General features: G+C 37.8%; 1 protein-coding gene, 1 long non-coding RNA gene and 1 other non-coding gene across 4 annotated transcripts in view; 1 reads left to right on the plus strand and 2 right to left on the minus strand.

Annotated features, from left to right (window-relative positions):
* The window catches only part of DKK2 (dickkopf WNT signaling pathway inhibitor 2), a 112663-nt gene that overhangs the window by 49682 nt on the left and 45775 nt on the right, over positions 1–17206 (plus strand). The window lies entirely within an intron of this gene.
* LOC146401014 (uncharacterized) overlaps positions 1–17206 on the minus strand; it is a 156632-nt gene that overhangs the window by 6290 nt on the left and 133136 nt on the right. The window lies entirely within an intron of this gene.
* LOC146401015 (U5 spliceosomal RNA) lies at positions 1735–1846 on the minus strand. Its single transcript, XR_014813938.1, has one exon. It is a non-coding gene; the product is annotated as a U5 spliceosomal RNA (small nuclear RNA).

The raw sequence follows: 17206 nt of genomic DNA on the forward strand, positions 1-17206 counted from the left end.
GTTATCTAGACGCTGTATGACTGGACTAGTTCCATCACCTCTCTACACCTCAGTTTCCTACTCTACAAGAAGAGAGTGACAGCATAGTAGTTAAAGTTCTTCAGGTGGAAGCAAACAGAAATCAACTTTTAAGTGATCTACACAAAACATTATCATTATTTTTTGGCTGTGCCTATGGCCTGCAGGAGTTCCTGGGCTAGGGATCAAACCTAAGCCACAGCAGTGACAATACCAAATCCTTAACCACTAGGCTACCAGGGAACTCCCAAAATATTTTCTTAAAAATGAATTTATTGTAAGGATATGAAAAAGTTGAGACAGTCAAATGAAAGAATGCACTGAGACGCAGAAGAGCATGAACCCATGGTGTTTCAGGGCTCTAGAAAAACAAGACCTTTGGGCATTATTTGGTACCTCAGTCAAAATGAAAGACTTCTAATCATATTTTATCCTTTGGCCTTCCTACTCAATATGCAAATCCCCAGAAAGAGTCTGAGTGAACTAGTTGGGGTCTTGCATTACTTTCCTTAATGAAGGGAGGGCAGAAGAAGGCAGGGTGACCCAACTGACAAACTGCAGTAAAATGAGGGAAGCTGAATTCTTAAATAAAACATCGGGGTAATGTTACCACTGAAAGGGATATGAGTCTTGGATAAACAAAAGAAATGAAGTACTTTATATTCTCTTATAGAGTCACTGTGCCATTCAGATGAGATCATTGACATAGGTGTACACAGTAACAGTATATATAAATTGTCAATAAAAGCACTTTTTAAAAAATTATCACTAGAAAAATAAGTCATAATTCAGTTTATTTTTCTCTACTGATTATGTTCTCAAAGAGCATATTTTAAACACACAAACACTCACACACAACTCACACACACACACACACACACACACACACACACACACACACAGAGCAGTCCTTTAGATTTTACTAACCGGGGCATTGTAACAATTTACTACCTAACTAGATGGAGATATGTGGAAAACAAAATAGGTAGTAATTATGTCCCAAATAGTTAGCATGCAATTACTTAATTAAAAAATATGCCTTTGCTATTTCGAACTTAAGCCAACAATAAATCCCAAGCCATCTATTTTAGTTATGGTAAATCATAGTCGTATGTGGTCGTGATTATGGTTAATTGTGGATAAAGGATTTAATTTTAGAGTATGAATGAAATACACTCTTGTTGACATTTATGCACGACAGTCTGGGAACAATAGGGGAAGAACTAACAGCTATTTGATATAAATCCCCCTACAAAGAGAATAATAAAGAATGTTTAAATCAAGGATTCTAATCCTTAATGATGGTACTGATGATTCTAGAAGCCTGTGCTCTCCATATTTAGAATACACCAGCTGCTTCAAATTAGAGTGACTGTAGACTCTTCTGACATGGCTTTATTGATGGTGTGTGTGTATGCATGTGTGTGTGAAAATAAGTCTCTCCAGCTATGTGCAGGCAGAAAATCTAGAACACTTCCCTTAACTCTTAGCTTTTAGAGGAATATATTCTGTGGTAAACTGCCATCCCACACTGAATTGTAGAATTGCCAATCTACACTGAAATTTTAACGTTTTAAGGAACATTAAGACAGAGTCTATTTGCACTTGGTCTGAAATTGCTTATGAACTGAATGACAACAGGAACTTAAAAGGAACCAACTCTATTTTTTAACTTCTACTTTCACTTCATAAGAATGGCTGCTATTAAACAATCAGCACCCTCAATGCAAGGCCTCAAACAAGTAACATAAAACTCAGTTATTTCCCTCCTTGGAAATTTTTAGTGAAAAGCAAAATATTTATACAATATGAAGAGGAATCAAAGTATGCCCTCTGATTTCTAATACATCTCCAGTAAAAGAAACTCCTACTGCACTGATGGGGCTACAAAGTGTCAAGATTGTGCCAGTCAGAACTTGTCAGGGAATTCTATAGATACAGCTTGAAGGGAATTTTAAATTGGGCCATTTTATAATTGTACTGTGTGCTGCACACTGTGGATACTGAAATGGATGTGAGTTACCACCCTTTTCTTTCTTGAAGTATCTTAAGATTCATACAGTGCCTCTGAGCTACCATTTGGGGGCGATATAGAGGAAGCTTGTCTGGCTGGGATCTATTGATTCCTTCTAGTGTATTTTTCATTTCATGTATTCTATTATTCAGCTCTGTTTGGCTATTCTTTATATTTTCAAACTCTTTGTTAAAGCGTCTAACTTCTTGATCTGTGTATCCATTCTCCTCCTGAATTCTCTGACCACCTTTACCATCATAACTCCAAGCTCTTTCTTGGGTAGACAGCTTTTCTCCACTGCCTTTCTCCGCTTCGCTTAGTTCTTCTTCTAGGGGTTTATTTTGTTCCTTCATTTGGAACATATTTCTCTGGTGCCTCATTCTAAGTTGCTATTTGTATTTTTATGTGTGTTAGATTAGTTACAACCAAGTGGCTCTCTGTAGGAGGTACCCCATGGGTTCCAGCAGTGCACTCCCCTCTCATCACTCAAACTTTATTCGCTAGGGGTTTCCCCTATGAGGGCTGCATGGGTCCTTCTGTTGCCACTGGCTTACAGTGTGGGCAGTTTGGAAGGTTTGGTCCCTAGTGTAGTTGGTTGCCAGGCTCTGCCTTGTAAGGATGCTGCTGGCTGCTGTTTAGCAGGGCCTGGTCATGAAGTGCCTAGCTGCAGAACCCTAGGGACCCCAGGACTAGTGCTGGCTCAATGGTGGGTGGACTTAGGGTTCTGAAGCCTGAAGATGCTGAGGCTGTTGCCCATCTATTGGTAGGTAAAGCCAGATTCTGTAGTTAGCTCTGGTCTATTGGAAGGCAGAGCTGGTTCTCAGAGTTTGGCTGCAGGGCCCAAGGATCTTAAAACCCAGTCCAGATCGTTGCGAGGTTGGGGGTGGTTCCTACTGGGTGTGAGGTCTGGGGTATCCCAAAGTTTGCATTGTCTTGCTGTGGGATTTTAGTTTTCTTGTTCCTAGTGTCTGCCCCCTGGTGGGTGAGGTTGGTCTAGTGGCTTGTGCAGACTTCTTGTCAGGAGGGGTCATTGCCGGCCTATTGGCCCTCTGGTGGACTGGACCCTGACTAGAGGCATATCTACAGGTGCCTGTGGGCTCTTTAGTCTTTAGGCAGCCTGTTTACTTTTGGGTGGGGCTAGGTCTTGGCATAAATGAGCCAATATGTCAGCTGCTAAGAGTATTCACACCTTTGAATGTTCCCCAATACGTGTCCCACCAGTGTCTATGTCCCCAAGGTAAGCCACAGGCACCCCCTCCCTCTCCAGGAGACTCTCCAAGAGCAACAGGTAGATCTGGCCCAGGCTCCTATCACATTACTGGCTTTGCCTGAGTCCCAGTGTGTGTGAGATTTTGTGTGTGCACTTTAAGAGTGGAGTCTTTATTTCCCCCAGTCCTGTGGGACTCTGGCAGTTAAGCCCCCCATTGACTCTCAAAGCCAAATGCTGTGGGGGTTCATCTTCCTGGTGCCTTACCTCTGGGCTGGAGAGCCTGACATGGGGCGTAGAACTCCTGTACTGCGGGGTACTTCTGTAAGAGAACCTCTGCAATTATTCTTGGATTTGATTATATTGCAAGTGCGCTCCTCCTGCTTGTCTTTTTGTGGCTCCTCAATGTTTTCAGTTGTAGAAGATCTGGTAGGTTCCCATCTTTTTCAGTGATGGCTGTTCTGCAGATAGTTGTGATTTAGGTGCCCTCCTGAGAGGAAGTGGGCACAGGGCTCTTTCTGCTCCACTGTCTTGGCTGCTCTCTGATCCTGTGTCAGCGGGGATCTAAACTGCCTCCTGATCAAATTCTCAAACTGATTTTGTATTGTGTATTTGAGTATCTGAATGAGATTCCGTCCCATCCTCATTCTCTCCCACCCTCCTCACTTCCTTTCTTCCTCTCCCCTCACCTCCCTTTCTTCCTTTTGTTAAGTGTTTTGTTTTATGAAAATTATAGATTTATATGCAGTTGTAGTAAGTACCATACAGAGATTTGCTATACCCTTTGCCCAGTTTCCCCCAGCGGTAACATCTTGCAAAACTGTTACAACATCACACTCTGGATACTGACATTAATAATGGTAAAGGTACAGAACATTTCCATTCCATGGGGACCGATCATGTTACCTTTTATAGTCACATCCACTTCTCTTTTGCCCTAATCCTTGCATTTCAAGAATGTTCCAAAAATGGAATCATACACTTCATAATCTTTTGAGATTAGCATTTCTTACTCAGCATAATTCTCTAGGACTTCATTCAAGTTGTTGTGTGTATCAATAGTTCATTGTTTTTAATTGCTGATTAGTATTCCATGGTATGGATATATTGCTCTTTTAACTATTCACCTGTTGAAAGACATCTGGGTTTATTTTATGTCTATTAGAGCTGCTACAGATGCTTGCATACCAATGCCCCTAGCAGCACTGTTCACACTAACCAAAGGGTAGAAACAAGCTCAGTGTATATTAACTGATAAATAGATAAACCAAATATCATTGGCATAGAATATTATCCAGTCTTAAAAAGGAATTAAATTCTACATATGCTACAAAATAGATGAATCTTGAAAACATTATTCTAAGTGAAATGAGCCAAACACAAAAGGACACATTGTATAATTTCACTTTTATGAATTACCTAGGTTAGGCAAATTCACAGAGACAGAAAGGAGAATAGAGTTTATCAGGGGTGAAGGGCAGATGGAAATGGGGAGTTATTATTTAGTGAGTATGAACTTTCTGTTTTGGATAATGAAGAGGATCTGGAAATGGATAGTGGTGATGGTTGCACAATATTGTAAGTGTACTTAATACCTCTGAATTGTATACTTAGAAACAGTAAAATTTATGTAAGTTTTGGCACAATTTAAAAAAGTATATATTTGTACATAGGTTTTAGTATGAACAAAAGTCTTAATTTCTCTGGGATAAAAGTCCATCAGGGCACTTTCTGAATTGTATGGTAGTTACATTTTTGTTTTACAAAGAAATTCTGAACAGTTTTCCATAGAATTGTACATTTTAATTCCTATCACCAATGAATGAGTGATCCAGTTTCTCTGCATCCTCACCAGAATTTGATGTTGTCACTAATGTTTGAAAAAATATTAACCCATTCTGATAGGTGTGTATTGATATATCATTATGGGTTTTTTATTTTTATTTTTTGTCTTTTTAGGGCCACATCCATGGCATATGGAGGTTCCCAGGCTGGGGGGTCAAATCCAAGCTACAGCTGCCAGCCTACAGCACAGCCACAGCCACAGCCACACCAGATCTGAGCTGTGTACATGACCTACACCACAGCTCATGGCAACACTGGATCCTTAACCCACTTAGCGAGGCCAGGGATCAAACCTGTGTCCTCATGGATGCTAGTACGATTCGTTTCTGCTAAGCCACGACAGGAACTCCTAAATATATTTTTTCTTAAAGTGCAGTTGATTCACAATGCCATGCCAACTTCTGCTGTACAGCACATAGTGACCTAGTTGTGTATATATATACACACATTCTTTTTCTCATATTATCTTCTATCATGTTCTGTCCCAAGAGATTGGATGTAGTTCTTTGTGCTACAAAGTAGGATCTCATTACTGAGCCATTATAAATGTAATTGTATCTACTAACACCAAACTCCCCCTTCTTACCACTACCTCCCTCCCCCTTGGCAACCACAAGTCTGTTCTTCATGTCTGTGAGTCCATTTCTGTTTTGTAGATAGGTTTGCTTGTCCCATATTTTAGAATCCACATATAAGTTATACCATATAGTATTTGACCTTCTCTTTCTGACTTGCTTCAATTACTTTGAGAATCTCTAGTTCCATCCATGTTGCTGCAAATGGCATTATTCTGTTCTTTCTGGTGGCTGAGTAGTATTCCATTGTATATAGGTACCACATCTTCTTAATCCACTCATCTGTTGATGGACATTTAGGCTATTTCCATGTCTTGGCTATTGTGAATAGTGCTGCTATGAACATAAGAGTTCACGTATCTTTTTGAATGAACGTTTTGTCTGGATATATGTTCAGGACCAGGATTTCTGGATTATATGGTAGTTCTACATTTAGTTTTCTGAAGAACCTCCATACTGCTTTCTATAGTAGTTGTATCAGTTACATTCCCAGCAACAACATAAGCAGTTCCCTTTTCTCCACACCCTCTGCAGCATTTGTTATTTATAGACCTGTTAATGATGGCCATTCTGACCGGTGTGATGTGGTACTGCATTATAGTTTTGAGTTGCATTTCTCTAATAATTAGTGATGTGGTGCATCTAACCTATTGGCTATCAATATATCTTCTTTGGAGAAATGTCTATTGAGATCTTTTTTTTTCCCCTTTCTCTCTTTTTTTAAAATTACTTAATGAGTTTTATTACAGTTATAGGTGTACAACAATCATCAGAACCAAATTCTACGGCATTTCCATCCCAAACCCTCAGTGTATCCCCTCAGCCCCCAACCTGTCTCATTTGGAAACCATAAGTTTTTCAAAGTCTGTGAGTCAGTATCTGTTCTGCAAAGAAATTCATCCTGTCCTTTTTTTAGATTCCGCATGTGATAGCATTTGATGTTGGTGTCTCATTGTCTGACTGACTTCATGTAGCATGATAATTTCTAGGTCCATCCATGTTGCTGCAAAGGTTGTTATTTCATTCCTTTGAATGTCTGAGTAAATATTCCATTGTGTACATGTACCATATCTTCTTTATCCACTCCTCTGTTGGTGGACATTTAGGTTGTTTCCATGTCTTGGCTACTGTATACAGTGCTGCAATGAACATTGGAGTACATGTGTCTTTTTGAGTCATGGTTTTCTCTGGATAGATGCCCAGGAGTGGGATTGCTGGATCAAATGGTAGTTCTATTTTTAGTTTTCTGAGGAATCTCCATACTGTTTTCCACAGTGGTTGCACCAATTTACATTCCCACCAAGAATGTAGTAGGGTTCCTTTTCTCCACACCCTCTCCAGCACTAGTTTGTAGACTTTCTGATAATGGCCCTTCTGACCTGTGTGAGGTGGTACTGCATTGTAGTTTTGAGTTGCATTTCTCTAATAACTAGTGATGTTGAACATCTTACCATGTGCCTATTGGCTATCTATATATCTTCTTTGGAGAAATGTCTATTTAGATCTTTTGTCCAGTTTTCAATTAGGTTTTAATTTGCATTTCCCTGATAACTAATGATATTGAACATCTTTTTGGTGCATTTTGCCAGTCTGTACATCTTAGGTGAAGTGTCTCATCGTGTATTTGTCTACTTTCTAACTGTTCACTTTTTTACTATTGAATTTGAGAGTTGTTTACATATTCTGCATACTAGACCTCTGTCAGAGATGTAGTTGGCAACTTTTTTTCCTACTCTATCACCTGTCTTTTAATCTTTCATAGAGCAAGAATTCAAAATTTTGAAGAAGTCCAATTTATCACTTTTCTTTTTATGGATTATGTTTTCTGTGTCAAGTCTAAGAGCTCTTTGCCTAGTCCTAGATCCAAAATTTTCCTTATTTTTTTTCAAAAACTTGATAGTTTTACATTTACATTTAAACCCATGATTCATTTTGAGTTGAATTTTTTTTTTTTTTTTTTGCCATTTCTTGGGCCGCTTCTGTGGCATATGGAGGTTCCCAGGCTAGGGGTTGAATCGGAGCCATAGCCACCAGCCACAGCCACAGCCACACCAGATCCGAGCTGCGTCTGCAAACTACACCACAGCTCACGGCAACGCCGGATCCTTAACCCACTGAGCAAGGGCAGGGATCGAACCCGCAACCTCATGGTTCCTAGTCGGATTCATTAACCACTGAGCCACAATGGGAACTCCTTGAGTTGAATTTCTGTATAAGGTCCAACTTTAGGTCAATATTATTATTATTTCCCCTGTGGCTATCCAATTACTTTTGCACCATTTTGTTGAAAAAACTATCCTTTCTCCATCAATTTTTTTTAATTACCTAAAATAATACCTTTTTCTACCTTCCTTCACCCCTCCCTTCTCCTTTATCTTTCTTTATGGCTTCTGCTTTACATAATCTACAGAATATTCACTGTGGCTGGTTTTCTTTCCGTAAACAGGTTTAATATGTTTGTGCTATGAGGTTTGATGATTAACATATATATGGAAGGCACAAATTTATATTTTTATCTATTTATAAAACATCTAAATTGGCATTTTGCTCATCCATTTTTGTCTTTTCATAATTATCATGTTAATTAATGAGCAAAAGAGAAACGGAGACAGGTAAAACACTTTCAGTCTTTGTTGTACTATGTACTCAGTGTCAGCAGTGTCAATTCCTCTGGGTATATGTCTGTTCTGGTGTATTAGGAGCACCAGGAACTTGTAAATGAAGCACTGATGACTTCGCAGTTAGAAAAATGTGGTGATGACAGTAGTAATTTATGCGGACATCCTATTCGTTCCTTCTTCTCTCCCTTCCTCTCTCCTTCTTTCTACAAATAGTTAATAAATCACTGAGGCTAATATGTTATACAAAGTAGACAGGTCTTTGCTTTCATAGAGGTTCTAATCTAGTGAAGAAGGAACAAAATAAGTAAATAAATGAAATAATTACAGATCAGGATAAGTGCCATTTTATAAGACTTTACCATTGTTACACATTGACATATTCCAAATCTTTTTTTGTAAATTTTTAAATTTTTTCTATTATAGTTGATTTACAATGTTCTATTCAATTTCTTCTGTGCAGAAAAGTGGCCCAGTCATTCATATATATACATGAATGGATAAAATGTAATGTTTTATAAATGTAATGTTTTGTAAAAGAACATATATGTATATATTCTTTTTCTCACATCATCCTCCATCATGTTCCATCACAAGTGACTAGATGTAGTTCCCTGTGCTCTACAGCAGGATCTCATTGCTTATCCATTCCAAATGCAATAGTTTGCATCTACTAACCCCAAATTCCCAAATCTTTAAATATTTCCTCTGTTTAATGTCATACCAGAATTACAAAATGTCATTAGAGTGATATGTGTTGACTCATTGACAATATTTTGTTGATTTGCCCAATATTTACTACATATATGAATGTTGTCCTAGTTGCTGCTATAATTCCAAAGGAGAAAAAAATGCATATATTTTGATCTCTAAGAATTTATAATTTAGATGAGATAATATACATAAACATATAAATATTTTAAATGTGTCATATAAAGAGAATGAATGACAAATCAAGGTAAAAACAAAGTTCAGTGAGGAGGAAGAGTCCCCCTCCTCGGGAATGAACAGAGAAAAGCCTCACTGAACAACATCAGAAAGCTGGGCTTTGCAGCCAACCTTAAAACGGGGGACAGGATTACAAACAGTGAAAGACCATGGAAAAGGCAATTAAGTGATGGCCCTAGAAAGGCTCAGCATGGGGAGAGCACAACTCCTCTGTTTCAGAAATGACAGAAGACCAATTTGACAACATAGTTTAAAAAGTAGAAGGTTCAAATACAAAGGGAACACATATATGGTAAGTGAATTTTGAATGCTAGTGGAAATAAGTCTATTTGTACCTAGCTCCTATACTCATAACAGCTTCTAAAGGAATCCAAACAAAAGTTCAGATTTTGAATAGCATGGAGAAATGTTTTCATTTGTGTAATAGCTTTTTAAGATTTTAGGCTGAATAATGGATAAAATGTAATGTTTTATAAAAGAAATTTTTATTTTTCCAATTAAAGGCTGGAAATATTTGCATAATATGTTAACATGAAATCACAATAATTTGAGTGTTAATTCAATTCACTTAAAAAAAATCAGACTATTCCTTCATGAATGCAGGGTACAATTTTGCTTAACTCTGATTCTATCCACCTTTTCAATATAAGCTGCATCAGCAAAGTTATGAACAAATCCTTTCACCCGGTTGTTTTTTCCATCAGGCAGCATGTTTAAGAACTGGAGTCCTGGGAGTTCCCTTCATGGCTTAGAAATTAATGAACCCAACTAGGATCCATGAGGATGTGGGTTCATCCCTGGCCTTGCTCAGTGGATTAAGGATCTGGCGTTGCCATGACCTGTGGTGTAGGTCGCAGACACAGCTCAGATCCCATATTGCTGTGGCTGTGGCATAGGCCGGCAGCAGCAGCTCTGACTCGACCACTAGCCTGGGAACTTTCATATGTCGTGGGTGTGGCCCTAAAAAAAAAAAAAAAAAAAAAAAAAAGAGAGAGAATTGGACTCCTGACCTGTCCTGTATTGAATCTTCGCTCATGTCAATTTATAGTAATAGGTTTGCTTCATATTGTTGTTTTAAGGATGAGACCATGAAATGCCAATTTAATACTATTAGATAATAAATTTCATGATGGCTTAGACTACTCCCCACATATATCTGTCCATTCTCCAAGAGCCTGTTGCAGTACTCAGCACAGAGCACCAAATTACTATTCGTAGCATTACTGAAAATAGCAATAATACCATAGTACATTTACTTGTCTATACATATGGAATCTGTATGTCTGTATATACATCTATATATCTGTACTATCTATACATCTCTATATTTATAGAGATATATACTTATAGGCATACATATATACCTATATAAATATATATTTTTATAAATAGACATATATTTATATATCTACTTATATGCTATCAAAAATTAAATTTAAATATTTATGCTCAAACCTTTTAAACTTAGCTAACCTTCTTAACTTTTATGCATGTTGTTAACTTACTGTATAATATTTGCTTAACCATAAAGTGAAGCCAGTAGAAGACATGTAAATTAACTTTTATTCAGCATTACATTAGGTAAATCATCCCACAAGTATAACAAGTAATAATTATGTGAGTTTTGGGTAGTTTTTTTTTTCTTAACACAGGTAATATGACTTTTCTATTCTGGATAATTACTATGATTAAAGAGAATAATTACCTGCTAAACTTTTTGTAAATAAGTTCATAGAACATTCATGTATTCATCAACAAACATATTAAATAGATTCTATAGGTTTAGACAAATAAATGTACTTTGGTATTGTTGCTATTTTCAGTAATGCTACCAATGGTAATTAGGTGCTCTGTGCTGGTTACTGCAACAGGGTCTTGGAGAAACTTTCTGTAATGTAGACTGCTGTAGAAGAAACTATAATATATACACCACAATGAAATTTTACACGCAGGGTTTGTGGATGAATAATTTAAGACTTAGGGTAGTAAAGTGACTAGTTTTATGAATTGCCCTCTTTTGAATCCATTTAACCTTTTATAAAAGTCTAATGTAGTTAAATGTCCAGATTTAACAAACGAACAAACACCTGGATACTGTGATGTATGAGAAATGACAGAAACTGCATCTGTGCACAAGTGCCGTGCATTTGAGTAAGTCGGTAGTAAGTCTGGGAATAGCACGGCATCTGCTGAGTGTGTTACACACTTAACAGAGCAGATCCTGAACACGTGCAGGCCCTCATGGTTTTGGTCAGCAACACTGTCCAACAGTGATATGGTGCTCCTTCTAGGATAAGTCACTGGTGTGTAATTTACCATGGAGTGGCTATTTATGGTACACAGGAGGATACCTTGCTGGTTGTTTTTTTCCACAGTTATTAAATCTTAGCAGCAGCTAAAATCCAGAATACTGTATGACTTTGCAGAAGATGACAGGATGCTTCCTACACCCTTCCTGTCTTTGAAAAAAATACTCTTAAGTAGTCTAATCATTACTCAAGGAATGGGGAAAACATGAGTTTTTGAGCCAGATGAACTTGCCTTCAAATCCTGGCTCTTAGCTTTTGTTGGCCCAGGTTTCAGTTTTTCTTATACAACAGACAGAACAATATGCACCTTGTGTGGTCATTCTGAGTATTAAGTAAGATACTGGATGTAAATATACAATATAATGCTCAACATCTATTAGACGCTCATACTCCCTCATCCTTCAACACCATGTCTCCTTTCCATTTCCTATTGTCCAAGGGGAAATTAACAAAAGAATCTGAGTTTTATAAACCCTAAAAGTAAAAACTTTGAACAGTTTTCATATTGAAAATTGATGCTAATTCATATGAGAGGAATGCAACAGCTTCTCAGGTACTGGTACCTATAAGAAAAAGCTTGCAACTGTTCTAAAAACTTTATGCATGTTACTATTTTAACCCATATATTAATAAATATTTCATTTGTAGATAATATTATAAGCATTTAGCAGATGCTTATCGTAATAATCATGAGGAAAAAAGTACCAACTTACTTATGATGGCCTTATTAGAAGAATGCAAGCTTGGCAAAAAGACATGTTTAACTGCCTTGTGTTTTAATGCTACTTTGCACTGAACTTAATAGGTAGTCAAGAAACATTAGCTGATTTTTTTTCTTGAGAACTTTCACTGCTAAGCCCAGAAAGATGACACTATAGAGACTCCATTCCTCTGATCCAAGTACTAATCAAGAAGCTCTAGGTAGTAGATGAAAAACAAGAGTGTTGCTCTATAATTTGTGATAACCTTGATAAATTTTGCTTCTGTGAACTGGTTTGTTCATTAAGGTAAAGATGAGGTGGAGAGGTGGGGTAAGGGCATGGGCAAACAAAGAGAAAGAGTAGGAAGGTAGGGGGAGGTAGGAAAGGATATGACACAGTTCTAGAAGTCCTCAGGTATGAGAAATTAATAGTGAGTTACTCTTGAAGTACTCAGATTGCACTTCAGGAGTTACAATGAAAAAGGGACGTTAGAAAAAACGATTATTACAGCCTTACCAGCCTGAGAGCCTTACTTCTCTGGACCTATTGACTGGCATCAAAATGAATGGATGCTCCATTACAATGGCTTAGTACCAAAGTAAATAGTGTCAGGTTGCTACATCTGGATTATTTTCAGGGGTGGAAAATAAAATAATGAGGATACCAACTGGGCCACCCACTGCAAAATGTGGGTGACCAAATGAGCCAACGGAACCTCTAATGAGTATTTACTCCAAAGGACTCTGCATGTAAACTACTTCCAGACTGATGTGGTGCCAAGCTTAGAGGATTAAGTCTTTTTCAATGGCTTTTGTTGGTTTTCAGCCAATGCATCTAGGAACAAAGGAAGGGGGTCTCCTTATTAAACATATCAACAATACTACTTTCAGACAAGAAGAATGCAAAGAATGGATCAATGAACACCATAAAATAAATGGAAGACACTAGAAATAAGTAATAACAGCATCATTCATACTCTGGACTAGGGTGATTTCATTTAGTTAGGCAGTGCTTTAAAATCTTCTGAAAAATAATGCCCTAACATTTACGTGGTCTTGGCTACATTATAGGTAGTCGTGTACATGTCTTTGGTTTTGATGATCTTGAGGGTAGGAGTTTCCTCTGCTCTGTCTCACCAGAGCACCATTAATCTTCTGGTTTGTCTTCCTGTAGCACTAAGCAGAATATAGATATAGGCTGTTCAGGAATTATTTTTGAAATATGTTAACTTGAAGTTGCAGCTCCTATTGATTTAATAATATAGAGAACATGAGGAGGACTATATCATGGTTTTTTTGTTTTGCTTTGTTTTTGTTTTTGTTTTTTTTTTTTTTTTTAGGAGAGAGAAATCTGTAACACAAAGAAATTGCATGTCTAGGGGGAATAGCTCAATATCACTTAGAAAGTTAGTGGCTGGGTTTATCCTGACTCAGGGACCTTGTATATCTCAGACTAATCAAATCCCCCAAAGCAATGCAAATGACAGAGTACATATGGAAAATCACATTCTCTGTATGTTTACCCAGAGAAAATACAAAGCAAGAAAATGTTTGCAACACTGTGACAAAAGTCAGTACTAGAATAGATTCTAAGATGGCCACCCAAACAAATGTTTACCTCTGTAAAGCAAAGCAAAACAAAACCAAACTTAATTGGGTATTTTAAAAGTTTGAAACATAACAAGAACAGTTATTTGATTCCTTTTTTTTCTGTTTCCAAATAGTTGTGTTAACATTTTGGAATTTTTACCTTTCCAGTCCTTCTCAAAGAAGTGGTCAATAGTATTTTATAGCAAAATTTCCTAAGAGACATTGTCAAAAGTAAATTTTGGCTACCAGTTTCTTCCTCTTCAGGTACATGGTAGCCACATGGGTATTCAGAGTTGGTCTGCAATTTTGGAACTGCACTTCATGGATTAAAGATGTTTCCCATGATCGGCACTGCCCATTTTGCCACAGTCCTAACATTCTGTGGGTTCAGTAGGTCCTGAACAGATATAGCAGTTGACAAACCAGACCAAAGCAATAAAAATAAGGTTAACTTTTAACCAAAGCAGCGAGTACTTGGGTCAATTATTTGAAAGATTCTATAACGGCAACAAAGACTGCCAATCAAGATACTCTTGGTGTACCATGGGGAAAAGAAGGCGGTCTTGTAATAACAATACATGATGATGGTGATAATAATAGTAATAATAATAACTACCATTCGGTACCTGCTTTATGTCAAGCACTTTGCTGAGAATTTTATATACAAGATGTCACCGAATTTCTAGAGTGATAATGGCAAAAAATAGATAACTATTACACTTTCCTGAATGGACTACAATTATATGCTTGTAGTTACAGATGTATTCAGATAGCTTCCAAGGTGTTTGTTTATATATGTTCTTTTTTTTTTTTTTAATCTTTTCTAGGGCTGCACCCAAGGCATATGGAGCTTCCCAGGCTAGGGGTCTAATCAGAGCTATAGCCGTCGGCCTATACCACAGCCACAGCAATGCAGGATCTGAGTCATATCAGCGACCTACACCCGCAGCTCACAGCAATGCCGGATCCTTAACCCACTAAGCAAGTGCAGGAATCAAACCCGCAACCTCATGCTTCCTAGTTGGATTTGTTAACCACTGAGCTACGATGGGAACTCCTATATATAGTCTTAAATTCTGGCATACAGTGCCAGAAAATGTTCTCTGTGAAGCAGATAGCAACATCATCTGTTATAAATGTGAAAATTGAGGTTAAATAAATTGAAGGTCATGCATCTCAAAAGTTGTAGAACTGGATTCAAACCCAAGCCACCTGGCTCAAGCTCACTAATGTTTGACCCAAACTCAAAAACACATGGTGTAAAGAGAATAATGATAGTGGATGGGTTTTCATAAAGTTCTATGCAACTCAATATCCCTGAAACTATATGTTAGGCATTTCCCTCTTTTATTCCACATCCAGATCTGCAGTAGAAACAGGAAGTTCTCCGGGTCTTATGCCCCTGGAGTGGGGGAGGTGTCCCATATAGTAGATTTGAGAGGAAGTTTGGAATTATGATGGTGGGGGAGACCTCTGACCGATTTAAACTCCTGGGGATACTTCCGTGCTCTTGAGGACTCCCTGTCTTCTTTTGTCAGCTCCCTTGTTTCGCTGTGACCAGTAAATTCCAAGTTGCTTTATTTCCCCCTGCATTCTTTTTTTTTTTTTTTTTTTTTTTTTTTTTTGCTTTTTAGAGCCACGTAACACAGGATCCAAGCTGTGTCTGCAACCTACACAGTGGGTTATGGCTGGATCCTTAACCCACTGAGTGAGGCTAGGGATGGAACCTGCAACCTCATAGTTACTAGTCGGATTCGTTTCTGCTGTGCCACAATGGGAACTGTTTCTCCTGCATTCTTTAGTTCACAAAGTGGTAGAATATAAAGCAAGTACTCAAAGTGTATAAAAAATGTTTGAAGTTTCTATTGCCAGTGACCAAAAAAGAAACAGAGAGAGACTGAAAGTATGCCAGAAGAGAAAACATATCTCTCCTCTAAAAAAACAAAACTATACTTCTCCCCTTCTCGCCCCATCCTCTGTCCTCCATTTAAACACTATAGTTGGTCCAAGTTATATAACTGATTTTCAAAGTAAAGCTTTTTTAGGATGTAATTGTCAAGTCATCATGGCACTGAATTTCTGGGGGAAGGGCTGGGTGGCGTGGGAAGGGATAGAAGAAAAAAAGTGTCCCTTCTCACTACTGAGAGAGTAGGTCCCAGGAGTGATGGAGCCCAGGGAAATAGTCCTGGAGAAGTGGGAGCTTGGAGGATGGCTTCGGGCTGTGTGAGACAAGGAGGAAAGACAGGTCCCAAACTGGACCCTAAAAGTTTGAGTAATATCAGAATAAGTGGAGCCAGGCTTCATTTTGAGTAAAGATCATGAAACTGCTTCTTTGTAGTAGTTGACTCCTGAATTTTGAAAAAGGGGGGGAAAAAACATTAAATCAGCCTCATCCTCTAGGAACCTAGCACTCAACTTAATTCCCAAAAGTAATTGGGATTTATTTTAGGTCAAATGCTACAATTTCTTCTTAAGTACTTTTGTTTTACTCTGGGAATGTCTCTAAGTTGATCAGTCATGCTTCTGTGAAATCCAAATTGGCAACGTGGGAAAGGGAGGAAGAATATGACTGTATATCTTGAGGGAGTGTCTTTTTATCTTCTTTTCAGTGGGGGAGTCAATAATATTAACTCTTTTCCTTTTAACCTGAAGGAACTACAACCAGAGCCAGCTCTTTAATTTTCTGTAAACCCCATTATGACAAGGGCTCAGGAATCTTGCTCATTCAAAGCCAAGCTCCCCAGAAAGCCATATGGAAAATGATGACTCAATGACCTCATTATGCAGCCCATTTTATGCATTATGTACTTCTGCTATCTCTTGGGCATACTGTTTCACAGAAACTTTAATTAAAAGTAAATGTAATATTTGTAATAATTTAAAAACTATGAAGCACCGATCCTCATTTACTTATATAAGCTTATCATATTTACTCTTGAAACTCAACTCTGCCAAGCAACAAGCTGAAGAAAAGCAAACATTGTGTCTGTCTTCCTCCACCATGATGAAGCCAGAGCCTCCCATGGTCCCTGACCTATGATAAATGCTCGGTACCTACTGTTTGAATGAATGAGTGAATGAATGAGTGAAACCAGCAAGGAACTTCACTGTCATCAATTTCTGTCCCTATCAGTTACCACAAAGACTTAAATAGATCAGTCACTCCTTTAAAATTAAAAAAGTGCACACCTATATTGAACGGATGAACTATAATAATGAAGATAATTCTTTGAAGACAGTGCCTTATTGTGACCTTTCTTCTACTTGTAATATGTTATTAACCAGGAACCTGCAGCTGAAAAGCCTGGTAGTTTTAAGACAGCCTCCAGAGAATTATGACTTCCAGGCTCTTCATTAAGATACATATTGTTTAAAGAAAGAA

This window comes from Sus scrofa, chromosome 8 (assembly GCF_054392235.1).
Source record: "Sus scrofa isolate SSC_HxYL_T2T_F1_AM1 chromosome 8, Sscrofa_HxYL_maternal_Yorkshire_Landrace_v2.0, whole genome shotgun sequence".
Lineage (NCBI taxonomy): Eukaryota > Metazoa > Chordata > Mammalia > Artiodactyla > Suidae > Sus > Sus scrofa.